At 41.2% G+C, this 11,329-nt stretch overlaps 2 long non-coding RNA genes across 2 annotated transcripts; one reads left to right on the top strand and one right to left on the bottom strand.

The window, feature by feature from the left end:
- Positions 1 to 5,387: 5,387 nt before the first annotated feature.
- On the top strand, positions 5,388 to 6,480 carry LOC311253974. Its single transcript, XR_014622116.1, has 3 exons — positions 5,388 to 5,502; positions 5,812 to 5,990; positions 6,382 to 6,480. It is a non-coding gene; the product is annotated as an uncharacterized lncRNA (long non-coding RNA).
- Positions 6,215 to 8,009, bottom strand: LOC311253975. Its single transcript, XR_014622117.1, has 2 exons — positions 7,774 to 8,009; positions 6,215 to 6,825 (listed from the first exon to the last, which is right to left on the bottom strand). It is a non-coding gene; the product is annotated as an uncharacterized lncRNA (long non-coding RNA).
- Positions 8,010 to 11,329: the final 3,320 nt, after the last annotated feature.

Genomic DNA, 11,329 nt, shown 5'->3' with positions numbered 1-11,329 from the left:
CAGGAACTGCTGTCTCAGTTGTTCAAGAGCTTTCCTCTGCCGTTCATTGCTTAAAATGGCATACGCCACAGGAACTCCTCGTCCATGACCATCTCTTACAAGGAGAGTGAACAAGGGGAATTCGTACTGGTTGACACAGTAGGTAGTGTCCACAAACACTAGCTGCTTGCCGTACTGTGCCAGGCTCGACTTCATCATCTGTGTCTGAAGCAAAATGATCAGTTCTTGACTTGATGTGTATGGCTGTTAAAATCCACACACTAAAAACAGTTGGGTTAAAAAATAACCCAATTTTAACCCAATTGTTGGTTCAAATAAGGACCAACCCCTTTTTTGGGTTATTTTAACTCAACGGGTTGGGTTATTTTTTTCAACCCAACTTTTGGGTTGAATATTTAACCCAAAAATTGGGTTTCGAACCAACAATTGGGTTAAATTAAATAGTGTTGGGTTATTTCTTTTAAACAGAGCCTAACTTTCCCAAACTAAGTCTGTGTATTCAGTATGCCATATTTAAGAAATTTGTTCTATTTGGTGTTCTGTGGTTCCACGGGGAGCTTGAAACTGGTCTACCAATGACATCACTGATAAAGTGAATGGCAGTCATGTCACTGGCAAAGAAGTTTGGAATGATGCACCCACGGAACCCCAAATAAAAGAAAGGCATACAGAATCCACAGACGAAGATTAAAAAAATGGTGAAGCGGTCCTTTAGCTACAACTACTTATCAGAATTGTTTTCATTCCATTAAAAATATACTTGAAATCAAAAAATGAGAATGAGAATTTTAACAAGAATGTATATTTATTTTATATAAACAACTGTCAAACATTTGACAGAATTTAACTACTGCAAGTAAAAACACAATCAATCTCTAACATTAGAGAAAATTCCTTAACTCTGACTTATGGCAAACACATTTGTGAAAAACAATGGTGGTAACTCAGTTACTCAAGTCTGCAATTTAGCAGTGCCGTTTTGAAGAATTTGACTGTCTTTGACTCTGGTCCCTCTATTTCACATACCACTTGTTGGAGAAACTCCCAGGCAGGAGAACACTCCTTGGGGTAGCTGATGTCGAAGATGTAAAACGCCTTGAAACATACATCAACTGCCCCAAGGAGTGTTGGCTGCGGGAGTGCCTGGCCTGCCAGGACTACAAAAACCTGAGAGGCACATTCCTGAGGTCCTCCCAGGGCCAGGACTGATGGGTAGGGCTTGGCCTGCTGGAGATACTCCACCACATTTGTTCCAACCTAAGACAAATACAAAGAAAGACAGATAAAAGGAAGTGAATGTTGTATTGAAAGTGAATTCTCAGCAAGATAACAGATGTTCAGTTTGTGGTATAATATTGGTAAACTATATTGGTAAACTATACAACAAAGTAGTGTTGTTTTTGGCGGCCTGTTTTAATTTTAGTTTTAGTCTAGTCTTTGTTCCAAACTGTCATTTCATTTTATTAGTTTTAGTCAGGTTCATGCTCTTTTTTGTTTAGTCAAGTTTTAGTAGACTAAAACTCTGAGCATTTTAGTCTTATTTTAGTCAGAATAACCCATGCCTATTTTCGTCTAGTTTTAGTCGACGAAAACTGATGACATTTTAGTCTAGTTTTAGTCAATGATTTTAATCTATATATTTATTTTTATATTATTGTTACCTTATAGACTCAAGAATACATCCATTAGACTACAGACAGATGCTCTGCTTATTTATTTTCGGTTCCCACACACTATATGTATTTATTTATTTGTTTATTTCGGGCATGTCAATTAAATCATCATCATCACACACCATCATTTCCTGTACTTGAGAGAAATGACAAGGATTAAAAGATTATTATATGGCCCATTTTCATTCATAACAGCTTGAGGATAAGACATAAATACATTTTATTTCACTAATACGGGCTGTATAGATATGTTTGCCCCACTGCCTTACACAGAAACTTTGATGAACCAACAAATGGGCACATTACTTTTGTCATGGTCAAAAGGGGTAAAATGCTCACCTGTAAAATTCTCAATGAGATCAGGTAACTGCCACTCTGTTAACTTTGCAGCGACGAAGCTGTCTATTAAAACGACCTGGGGGGAACAAACAGAGCAATGTAGAGCTTGGCAAGAAAAGTTAACAATCGAACCCACTGCTTTACCTCTCACCACAACACACACAACTTGACTAGCAGGGTAGTTAAGCACACTGGGAACGGCCACGCCGGCACGGACACGACATTTTTTATGTTGTTTTTACCTGTTGAAGGGCCGCGTAGCTGCGTGTAGAAGAAATAAAATAGACAAGCCGTCTCTCTTGTGCTTGTGGAGCAGCTTCAATTGACTTTAATAAGCACCATTTGCTGCGGGCACCGCGCCCGTTTCCAGTGTACTTTCCGCGTAACTTTACTGTGTTGACTAGGCCGCGTTAGCCACGGCTAGCGACCAGCTAACTGCTAGTGGCCGCGGCTATCGCGGCCTAGTCACAACTTCGCTACTAGTCTAACTGTGGTATGGTTGGTCATTTTCAACAAGCCGAAACCAATGTGTGCTATAATAGAAGTTGAGACCAAAAGATGACAGAGAAGTGCGAAACAACACGGAAGCCCAAATGTTGTTTAACGAATTGTGATTAACTAGCAACGGGGACACATGGACACAAAAAAAGTTTACGTGATATCAATACTGTGCAAGCGTGTAATGTTATAGCTACAATATTCGCTAACAACATATCCATACCTTGAATACACGAGGCAAATCGTTTACGATGGAGTTCACAGGCACGGGAGAGTCAGGAGAAGCACAGGAAGCGCGAGGCGGTGATCCAAATCAAGCGAGGGAGAAGTTGAGATCGCTGCACCCCAAGTTCCAAACTCCGCCCACTGCACTTCTTCTTCTTCTTCTTCTTCTCATATGATTCCAGGCCAAAGTCACCGATATAAAGCTCCAGCATTGCCCATCGTTTACAGAGAATTTATTTCAAACGGCAGACAGCCATTGAGCCAATTTCACCACATTGAATCATAATTTATTATTATTATTATTATTATTACCACCACCAACGACTGTGTATGGTCATAGTCACAGCATGCTTAAAGGGGAACTACCGTTTTTTACAACCTGGACCTTATTTCTAGCATAAAATACGTTGATTTACTCACCCAGACAACTTTGGTGTCATTTGGAGTCGTTCGGACGAAATTAGATCCAGTTGAGCGCCGCGTATATCCATATAATGCGAGTGATCGGGGCACTGAAGCGCAGCCTCTATGAGCATTATCTGCCACGAAACTAGTTCATTTCACCAATATTTTGTTACGATACGCTCGTGCTATTCCCCTCTGAGTCCGCCTGTTGCCTGTTATCGACATCCGGGGTCTGTAGGTTGACCTACTACCTCTGACCTGGAAGATGTCATCTCTGAGCTGCGTGTGCACCCGCGACAGCCGGCTTGTTTACCTGTAGCTGCTACTGCTAGTTTGACCCCGGATGTTGATAACAGACAAACGGTAGTTATCCTTTAAGTATTTACTTCGAGAAGGTAAAGGACGCATTTTATGTAGGAAGATGTGTGATTATAAAGTATGTTAATGAGATTACTCCATAAAATACTCCCTGTCAAGAAAAAAATTAAAGTATGACTAAAAAAAACCCACACAAGTCTCTAACCCAAAAATTGGGTTACTCCTTGAAAAACAACCCAAAAATGGTGCATAACCTTGAAAACCCAGAAATTGGGTTAAAATAGTAGCCCTATGACCCAATAAATGGGTTACTCTCTATAAAAATAACCCCAAAATTTAACTCAACACTAATAACCCATAAATTGGGTTACCAAAATAACCCAACATTTTTTAGTGTGCAACATGCTCCCGCAGTGGTAACAGGCTAATGTAAATAACCTTCCACACTTTGACTATCATTGGAGTGAAATCGTTTTCTCCTCATGACTGTCGTTTTGATGTTGTCTATGTCTCGTGGTGTGGCAAAGTATGTCCCATCATGGATGTTACTGTGTCCTCGATTCCGTGCCCATTTATGACTCTCAGACAGAATGATGTCAGGTTTTGTTGCAAGGAGCTCTTCTATCTTTCTCTTTAGTTCCGAGTCCATACAGTGTGAGTGTCCATCACGAGGATCAGCAGTGACGTGGTTATTATGCAGGTCAAAAACACGCTGAACAATCACTGTATGGCCTTGCCAATCATAATTGATTTTAAATGAAATATAGGCCTTACATCCAACATATCTGTAACTTTTACCCCTTGGATTGCCAAATCGGAGAGAGTTATATTTGAAATAACCCTTCTCTTGGTCTTTCTTTGAGGTACAGTTAAATGTACCAAATTGTCCATCAAGGCTTTTCAGTTTTCTGATAACAAAACTGTTCACATCTTCCTTTCTTGGAATTACAAAAACGTCAAGTTTTGCTTTCTTTGAACCACATTTTCTTTTTTCTTCTTCAATGATGGCCTTTTTAATAAGATCTTCCATCCCTGAAAGAAAAAAGAGCACAATTCATAAGAATTGATGAAGAAGAACAGTCCACGTCAAGATAATGACTGTCCTGGACAAAAGATAAATACAACAGTCCAGGATGAATGTAATGCTGTATCAGTCCTGAATTAACAATAAGTGGAAAGTGAGACTGACTGTCCTGGACTGGTGATGAACAATGGTCCAGGATAAATGTGATACTATATTGCTCTTGGATGAACACTGAAACTATAGAGACTAAAGATAAGTAAGAACAACAGTTCAGGATGAATGCAATGCTTCAGTCCTGGACTGAAACTTAATAAGAGGAGAGTGAGACTGTGATTGTCCTGGACTGATGAAGAAGAACAGTCCACGTCAAGATAATGACTGTCCTGGACAAAAGATAAAAACAACAGTCCAGGATGAATGTGATGCTGTATCAGTCCTGGACTGAAACTTAATGAGAGGAGAGTGAGACTGTGATTGCCCTGGACTGATGAAGAAGAACAGTCCACGTCAAGATAATGACTGTCCAGGATGAATGTGATGCTGTATCAGTACTGGATTAACAATGAGTGGAAAGTGAGACTGACTGTCCTGGACTGGTGATGAACAATTGTCCAGGATAAATGTGATGCTCTAGTGATCCTGGAGGAAAATTTTGATAGCACAGATAATGTGTGGGGTTATCGGCCTGGTCTGGATTAGCCTGTTGCCATCATTCTCTGTCAAAATTGAGGTGAGTAGCATAAGCTACAGTTAGCTATTAATGAATTAAAGCTGGGGTCTGCAAGTTGGAAAAACCATCAAGACCGTGAAAGATTTTGAAAGTATCCAGCCAGTAAACTCCGCCCCCTGCACTCCGGCCTCTCTACGAAGCCGCTCCCCCCAAACCATGAACGCGCACTGTCCGAAGACTGCCGAACACCGCCGACGGAGTCCGAGTCCTCACGAGCGGTGAGGAGGACAGCGCATCATTTTGTCTCACAACGTCCGACTACCAATAACTTTACGATGTCTCATTCACCTGTAAGTAAACACCTAATATAATCAAATTGAACGTATACAACCAACATAGCCATTGCTAGCACTGATAGCTGTCAACTTAGCTTTTTTTTTAGCATTGAGACATTGTTTTGAAAGTGGGTTTTGATGTTGTAACTCATTGCTGGTTAGCTAGCAGCAGCTGGCTATGCTAACATTAGATATGGAAAAGCTAAAACATCAAGATTAGTGGTGGGCCTGCTACGTGTTTTATTTTTTCGTTTCCCTCAGTGATTCACAGACGAACGTGAATATTGTATTGGACTCATGATGATACGATGTTTTGCATGTTAGAGCTTCCACGATGACAGCATTGTTGACTGATGATGAAGACACGCCAGAGCGAAGCACATCATCCCGTCAGAGGAGGACATGAGTGGAGGCAGAGGCCGTGGACGTGAGGGCGACAGGTCAAGGAGCAGGTGTTCATAGATCGAGTAGATCTTCAAGCTCAATGGATTGCACATGAGCAGGTCAGCATCTAAAGTAGAACATTACTGGTGCTTTTTGTCCCCTGATAACCACCTACAACTATTTGTGTTTGTACAGTATATTGACCAGGCATGTAACTTGGACACACGTGCCCTGTTCAGAATCACATGTTTTGCCAAGTAGTTTTTCACCATTTGAATTTGTGTTTTGGTGCATAACAATAAACACAGAAAGTAGAAACATGTGAAGAAAGATCAAGGGCTGGTCCTTTTTATTTTTTAATGTAATATAAACTGGGACATCTGTACAGTTTTGTCCAGGAATGTATAAAGTATTGACCATTGAAAGTGTGTATGTTTACAGTATTCTGAGGACAGTCGAGTTCTGTTCCATAAAAATATCTAATCATGTTGCTCATCTGTTGCTTTACAGGCCACAATTCAAGGACTACGTTTGGAGCAGTCACATCAAGTGCTGAACTCTGCCTGACACCTATTTATTTGTCGTTCTGTATTTACTCCTTGTTTTGCATCATCTCTAACTTGTTTGAATAAAGTCTTGAAAATGATAAATGCCTTTTCTTTACACTTCCAGCATAAACAACCATCCCATTACAGTTCTTACACTTTACATGATGCACTAATAATAACAACTGAATTAGGTAAGACTCTTGTTTATTCCATTTCTTGGAACACATGTAAGTAAATAAAACTACAAATATAGTATACAAATAGTATACCTTTTATCGTTTACACAATATACAGTACAATTAGCATAAACAACTATATACAGGAAGGACATCCAGAGGTTTCTTGACTGGTTATGCTGTTGATGTCGGTGCTGTCTCAATCCCCTACTGTCTTGGCAGCAACTGTCCTGTAGAAAGAACACAATTACTATCTGACAGTAAATGCAGCTTTTCAAGGCCCTTGAAATTAATTTCAATTTATTATAACACCACAACCTGAGTTGCATTTTATACAGTGACAAATATTCCTGAAAACAACCAGAAATAGTCTCTGTTACATCAGAATTGTGCCATTTACAGTCATTTCATATTTACCAATTCTACTTTTTGAGGGGTGAGCAAAATGTCACTTTCAGAGTAATTTACATAGTTTCACATTCTCATTGTTTTTTCTATGCATTTTTATAGTAGTGTGTACAAGCTCTACTTGCTGGACTTCTTGTTGTACACCTTAGAGTACCTGGCCTAAGAGAAAGGAATGTCATCCTCTGCAAAAAATTATAATAATTACAGAAAACTGGATAAGGATGGAGAACTCAATGTGTTTACAGGACATAAAGTTACATCTAAATGTGTTTATGGGGCATAAAAATGTTATTGATTCGCTCAAAGACAACACAGGACTGTTGCTATGTAAAAAAAAAATGAAGTCTGGGGTTAGGTGGGTGATGGGAAGCTTATGTGATGGTGGCAAGCGATTATTTATAGGGATTGTCAGGTGCATTCTGTGTTTCCCACATTCTGCTATGGTCAGCTGACAGTCAGATGATGAACTGAAATGCAAAGTCTATTTTCTTTTAAAAAATGTCTTACTAATATGCAATAGTCTCAAGCAGTAGGCCAACATGTGACTGCTAGGACCAGTACTTGAAGCATTTTCCTGGTGCAGCTAAAGAAATGATGTAATTCCTTTTCCTATTGTATCCCTGCTAAGGAGCACATTCATGCACATAGAGCAAACCAACTTGATATGAAAGAAGGACACATGCATACATGAAATGTTTCCATCAAAGACACATATTACATGAATAACAGTGGTTTGATCCATGTTGCTATCAGCATCAAGTTACACTCACCTGTCAGAGAGACTCTGCAGTAAGAGTGGAAACATCAGGGCATGGTTCTGCTCTGAACTGACGCTTCAAGGCTGGAAGTTGATGCGTCCCTCTCATAACTATAGGACACAGAAATAGGCAACATCAGCACATTTCTAAAACGTCTAGTTCAAAGGCTATAAGAATGAACGTCACATAAGTACCATCTTACAACAGCGGCTCACAAATACAATGCAAACCACAATCACAGATGTATGTAATCTTCCTATGACCTCTGAACAGTGGACTTGGCCTTTCACATGTGTTGCACACAAGAACTAGTCCGCCCTCACATACAGCTCGTCTGGCTAATGTCCAAACAGCCCAGAGTAGCAGTGTATGTGTGAACACTGCTGTATGGATCAGATCCACAATATATGTAAACGTTGGTCTGCGTGTAAACGGTGACGTCACATGTAAATATGTTTCATACGGCAGCAGTCTGTTATTTTAGCTAGCTAGCTAGCTAACGTCAGCTACAACCGGTGTGACAGTTTAACTGGTGTTCATTTTAACTGGCGAGGGTCCCAGATGTGCTGGAGGTGTGGTTAGAGAATCCCGTCTCGAGAGGGGTCCTCGGCCCTGTCCGCTAACCAGGAAAAACCTTCCGATCACCCTGCTCATTGATCTAAGTCATGTGTATTAATGTTGACGTGGTTTGAACACTACTACTCCACACGGAGATGCCGGAGTCTGCGACCTGCAAGCCACTTCACAACGAGCGCTACAGAGCACACAGTGACAGTGTAGGTGACTGTGTCGATGCCTGTCCAAAAAACGCAACTGTCAATAAATCGTCCAAAAGTGCATGTTGTCGGTCTGATATCTTTGTCGTGGATGTCTGTACTTACATACAGCTCATGGGTGGGACAGTCTGACGCATCTGTTCACGCCGAGCGGCTCAAGAGCAGCGTGCAGAGCGCTGTTAGCTGCGGCGTTGAGTGCGCAGCGTCCAGGTCAACTTGTGACACTTGTTATCATCGAGTATTTCTTTCATTCCACACTCCGTTCAAATGGTCACTAAAAGTCATCGGTCCCAGCCGTATACATCGTTATTAAGCTGGCGCCAAGTCGATGTGAAAACTGTGTACTCTGTCATACAGCCTGCTCGTCAAACAGTCTGCAGAGTATGTTGATATCCAGCCCGAACTCAGCGTGAGGTCGGTCAGCTGTGGCAGAGCGTGAGACGCCCAGATCAACCTGTGATACAAACACCTGTAGCGACCGTAGATCGTGGTTCATAGCGGAGTCCAGACATGTATCTCACACTGCTCAAGGTGTCAAGATGAATATCAGAAGGGAGAGGATGACTCCTTACCAGAAGTTAGGCGGAAAAAAAAAAAGCACAGGACAGTTTAATTTTATTTTAGTCCATTTCAGTGTGAGTTAGAGTAAAAGGGCAAAAGAGCTTACCTGTTTGCCAAAATCTGACATCTGCTTCCCTTTCAGATTGAATGCATCACATGCAGCATGTGGTATTCACCACATGTGTTGGTCGTCCCTCTACTGAGGGGGACTACTTTTGTAAAGGCTGGGACAGCTAAAATAAAGTTTATTTATTACTGACATTACTGTCGTCTTTCCTTATGTAACAATTGTGGGTCACTCTTGCTACTGTGTGAGAGGACATAGGGCTTGCATTGTATCTTGAATGTAATGTTGTCCACCACATTGACATATGTTGGATTTGTTTTCTGCTGTAACACGGAGCTGGTGTGTTGCCCTTGGTTTGATTTGGTGGGTGTAAATGATGACAAGTGGGGAATACAGCCAGTAATTCGAGAATATTTTGTTAGGCTTTATATCATGCAGCTACTAATCAGGACACAATTATCTTATATTTTACATGCATGAGGCTCTGCTCTTGTAAAACAGTCTAGTCACTGTCCAACCTAGGCCACACAAATTTGCCCTTTTACTCTAACTCAGGGCTCTGCAACCTGTGGCTCTTTTGCCCCTCTGCAGCGGCTCCCTGTTTGACATTTTACATGAAAATGAATACTATATATGTAAATATAAATATATTTTTAATATCATCATCAATGTTTTAGGCCAACAGTTATTGTTACATTCTCTGACAGTATAATGTGCAGCCTGCACACAGAATTGTATCTGTTCTATCAAGTTGTGATTAAGTGAATGATCCTGAGCTAACATTGTGTTTCATGCTCAAGCCCGAGGGTTGATCACTGTATGAGGCTGAGGATAAAAAAAAGGATTAACTCACACTGAGATGGACTGAAATAAAATCAAACCGTGGTGGTTTTTTAAGTTGTTGTTTTTTTAGTTCTTTTTTTAACTTTTACTGTTTTTAAATCTAGCTTGGCCTATGTGTTTTATTTATTATCAAATGAGGCTACTTTTTAATTGTGTACATTTTCACAAACACAGGGAGGACTTAAGTAGGTCTGCATATATAGTTCTGTATCGCTATTGTATTTCTATTAACGGTAGGTTAGTTCTTTTATTTCACAAATGCACCAAAACATGGCATCATTGAAATGGAAATGCAAGTTCAAGTAGGCTACCTATTGTAAGCATAACTAGCCCCTGCAGAGTCGCCACATCATGTGAAAATATAAATGAATGTTCATTTAGGCCTGTTAATAATCTTGATAGGCTAAGTTAGACTCTCTAGGCCGCGTTACCTTCATTATAAGACACAAAAATGTTTTGCGTCTCCAGACAGATTTTCTTGGCAAGGGACGGGGCAAAAACGTCTCTTTAGATAGTAAAGGTTGCTGACACCTGCCCTAACTTCTGGTAAGGAGTCATCCTCTCCCTTCTGATATTCATCTTGACACCTTGAGCAGTGTGAGATACATGTCTGGACTCCGCTATGAACCACGATCTACGGTCGCTACAGGTGTTTGTATCACAGGTTGATCTGGGCGTCTCACGCTCTGCCACAGCTGACCGACCTCACGCTGAGTTCGGGCTGGATATCAACATACTCTGCAGACTGTTTGACGAGCAGGCTGTATGACAGAGTACACAGTTTTCACATCGACTTGGCGCCAGCTTAATAACGATGTATACGGCTGGGACCGATGACTTTAAGTGACCATTTGAACGGAGTGTGGAATGAAAGAAATACTCGATGATAACAAGTGTCACAAGTTGACCTGGACGCTGCGCACTCAACGCCGCAGCTAACAGCGCTCTGCACGCTGCTCTTGAGCCGCTCGGCGTGAACAGATGCCTCAGACTGTTTCACCCATGAGCTGTATGTAAGTACAGACATCCACGACAAAGATATCAGACCGACAACATGCACTTTTGGACGATTTATTGACAGTTGCGTTTTTTGGACAGGCATCGACACAGTCACCTACACTGTCACTGTGTGCTCTGTAGCGCTCGTTGTGAAGTGGCTTGCAGGTCGCAGACTCCGGCATCTCCGTGTGGAGTAGTAGTGTTCAAACCACGTCAACATTAATACACATATACATGACTTAGATCAATGAGCAGGGTGATCGGAAGGTTTTTCCTGGTTAGCGGACAGGGCCGAGGACCCCTCTCGAGACGGGATTCTCTA

The sequence above is a fragment of the Pagrus pagrus genome (assembly GCF_965226575.1).
Source record: "Pagrus pagrus genome assembly, contig: HAP1_SCAFFOLD_103, whole genome shotgun sequence".
Classification (NCBI taxonomy): Eukaryota; Metazoa; Chordata; class Actinopteri; order Spariformes; family Sparidae; genus Pagrus; species Pagrus pagrus.
Note: the sequence above shows the minus strand (reverse complement) of the source record. Positions and strands in the feature narration are given on the sequence as shown.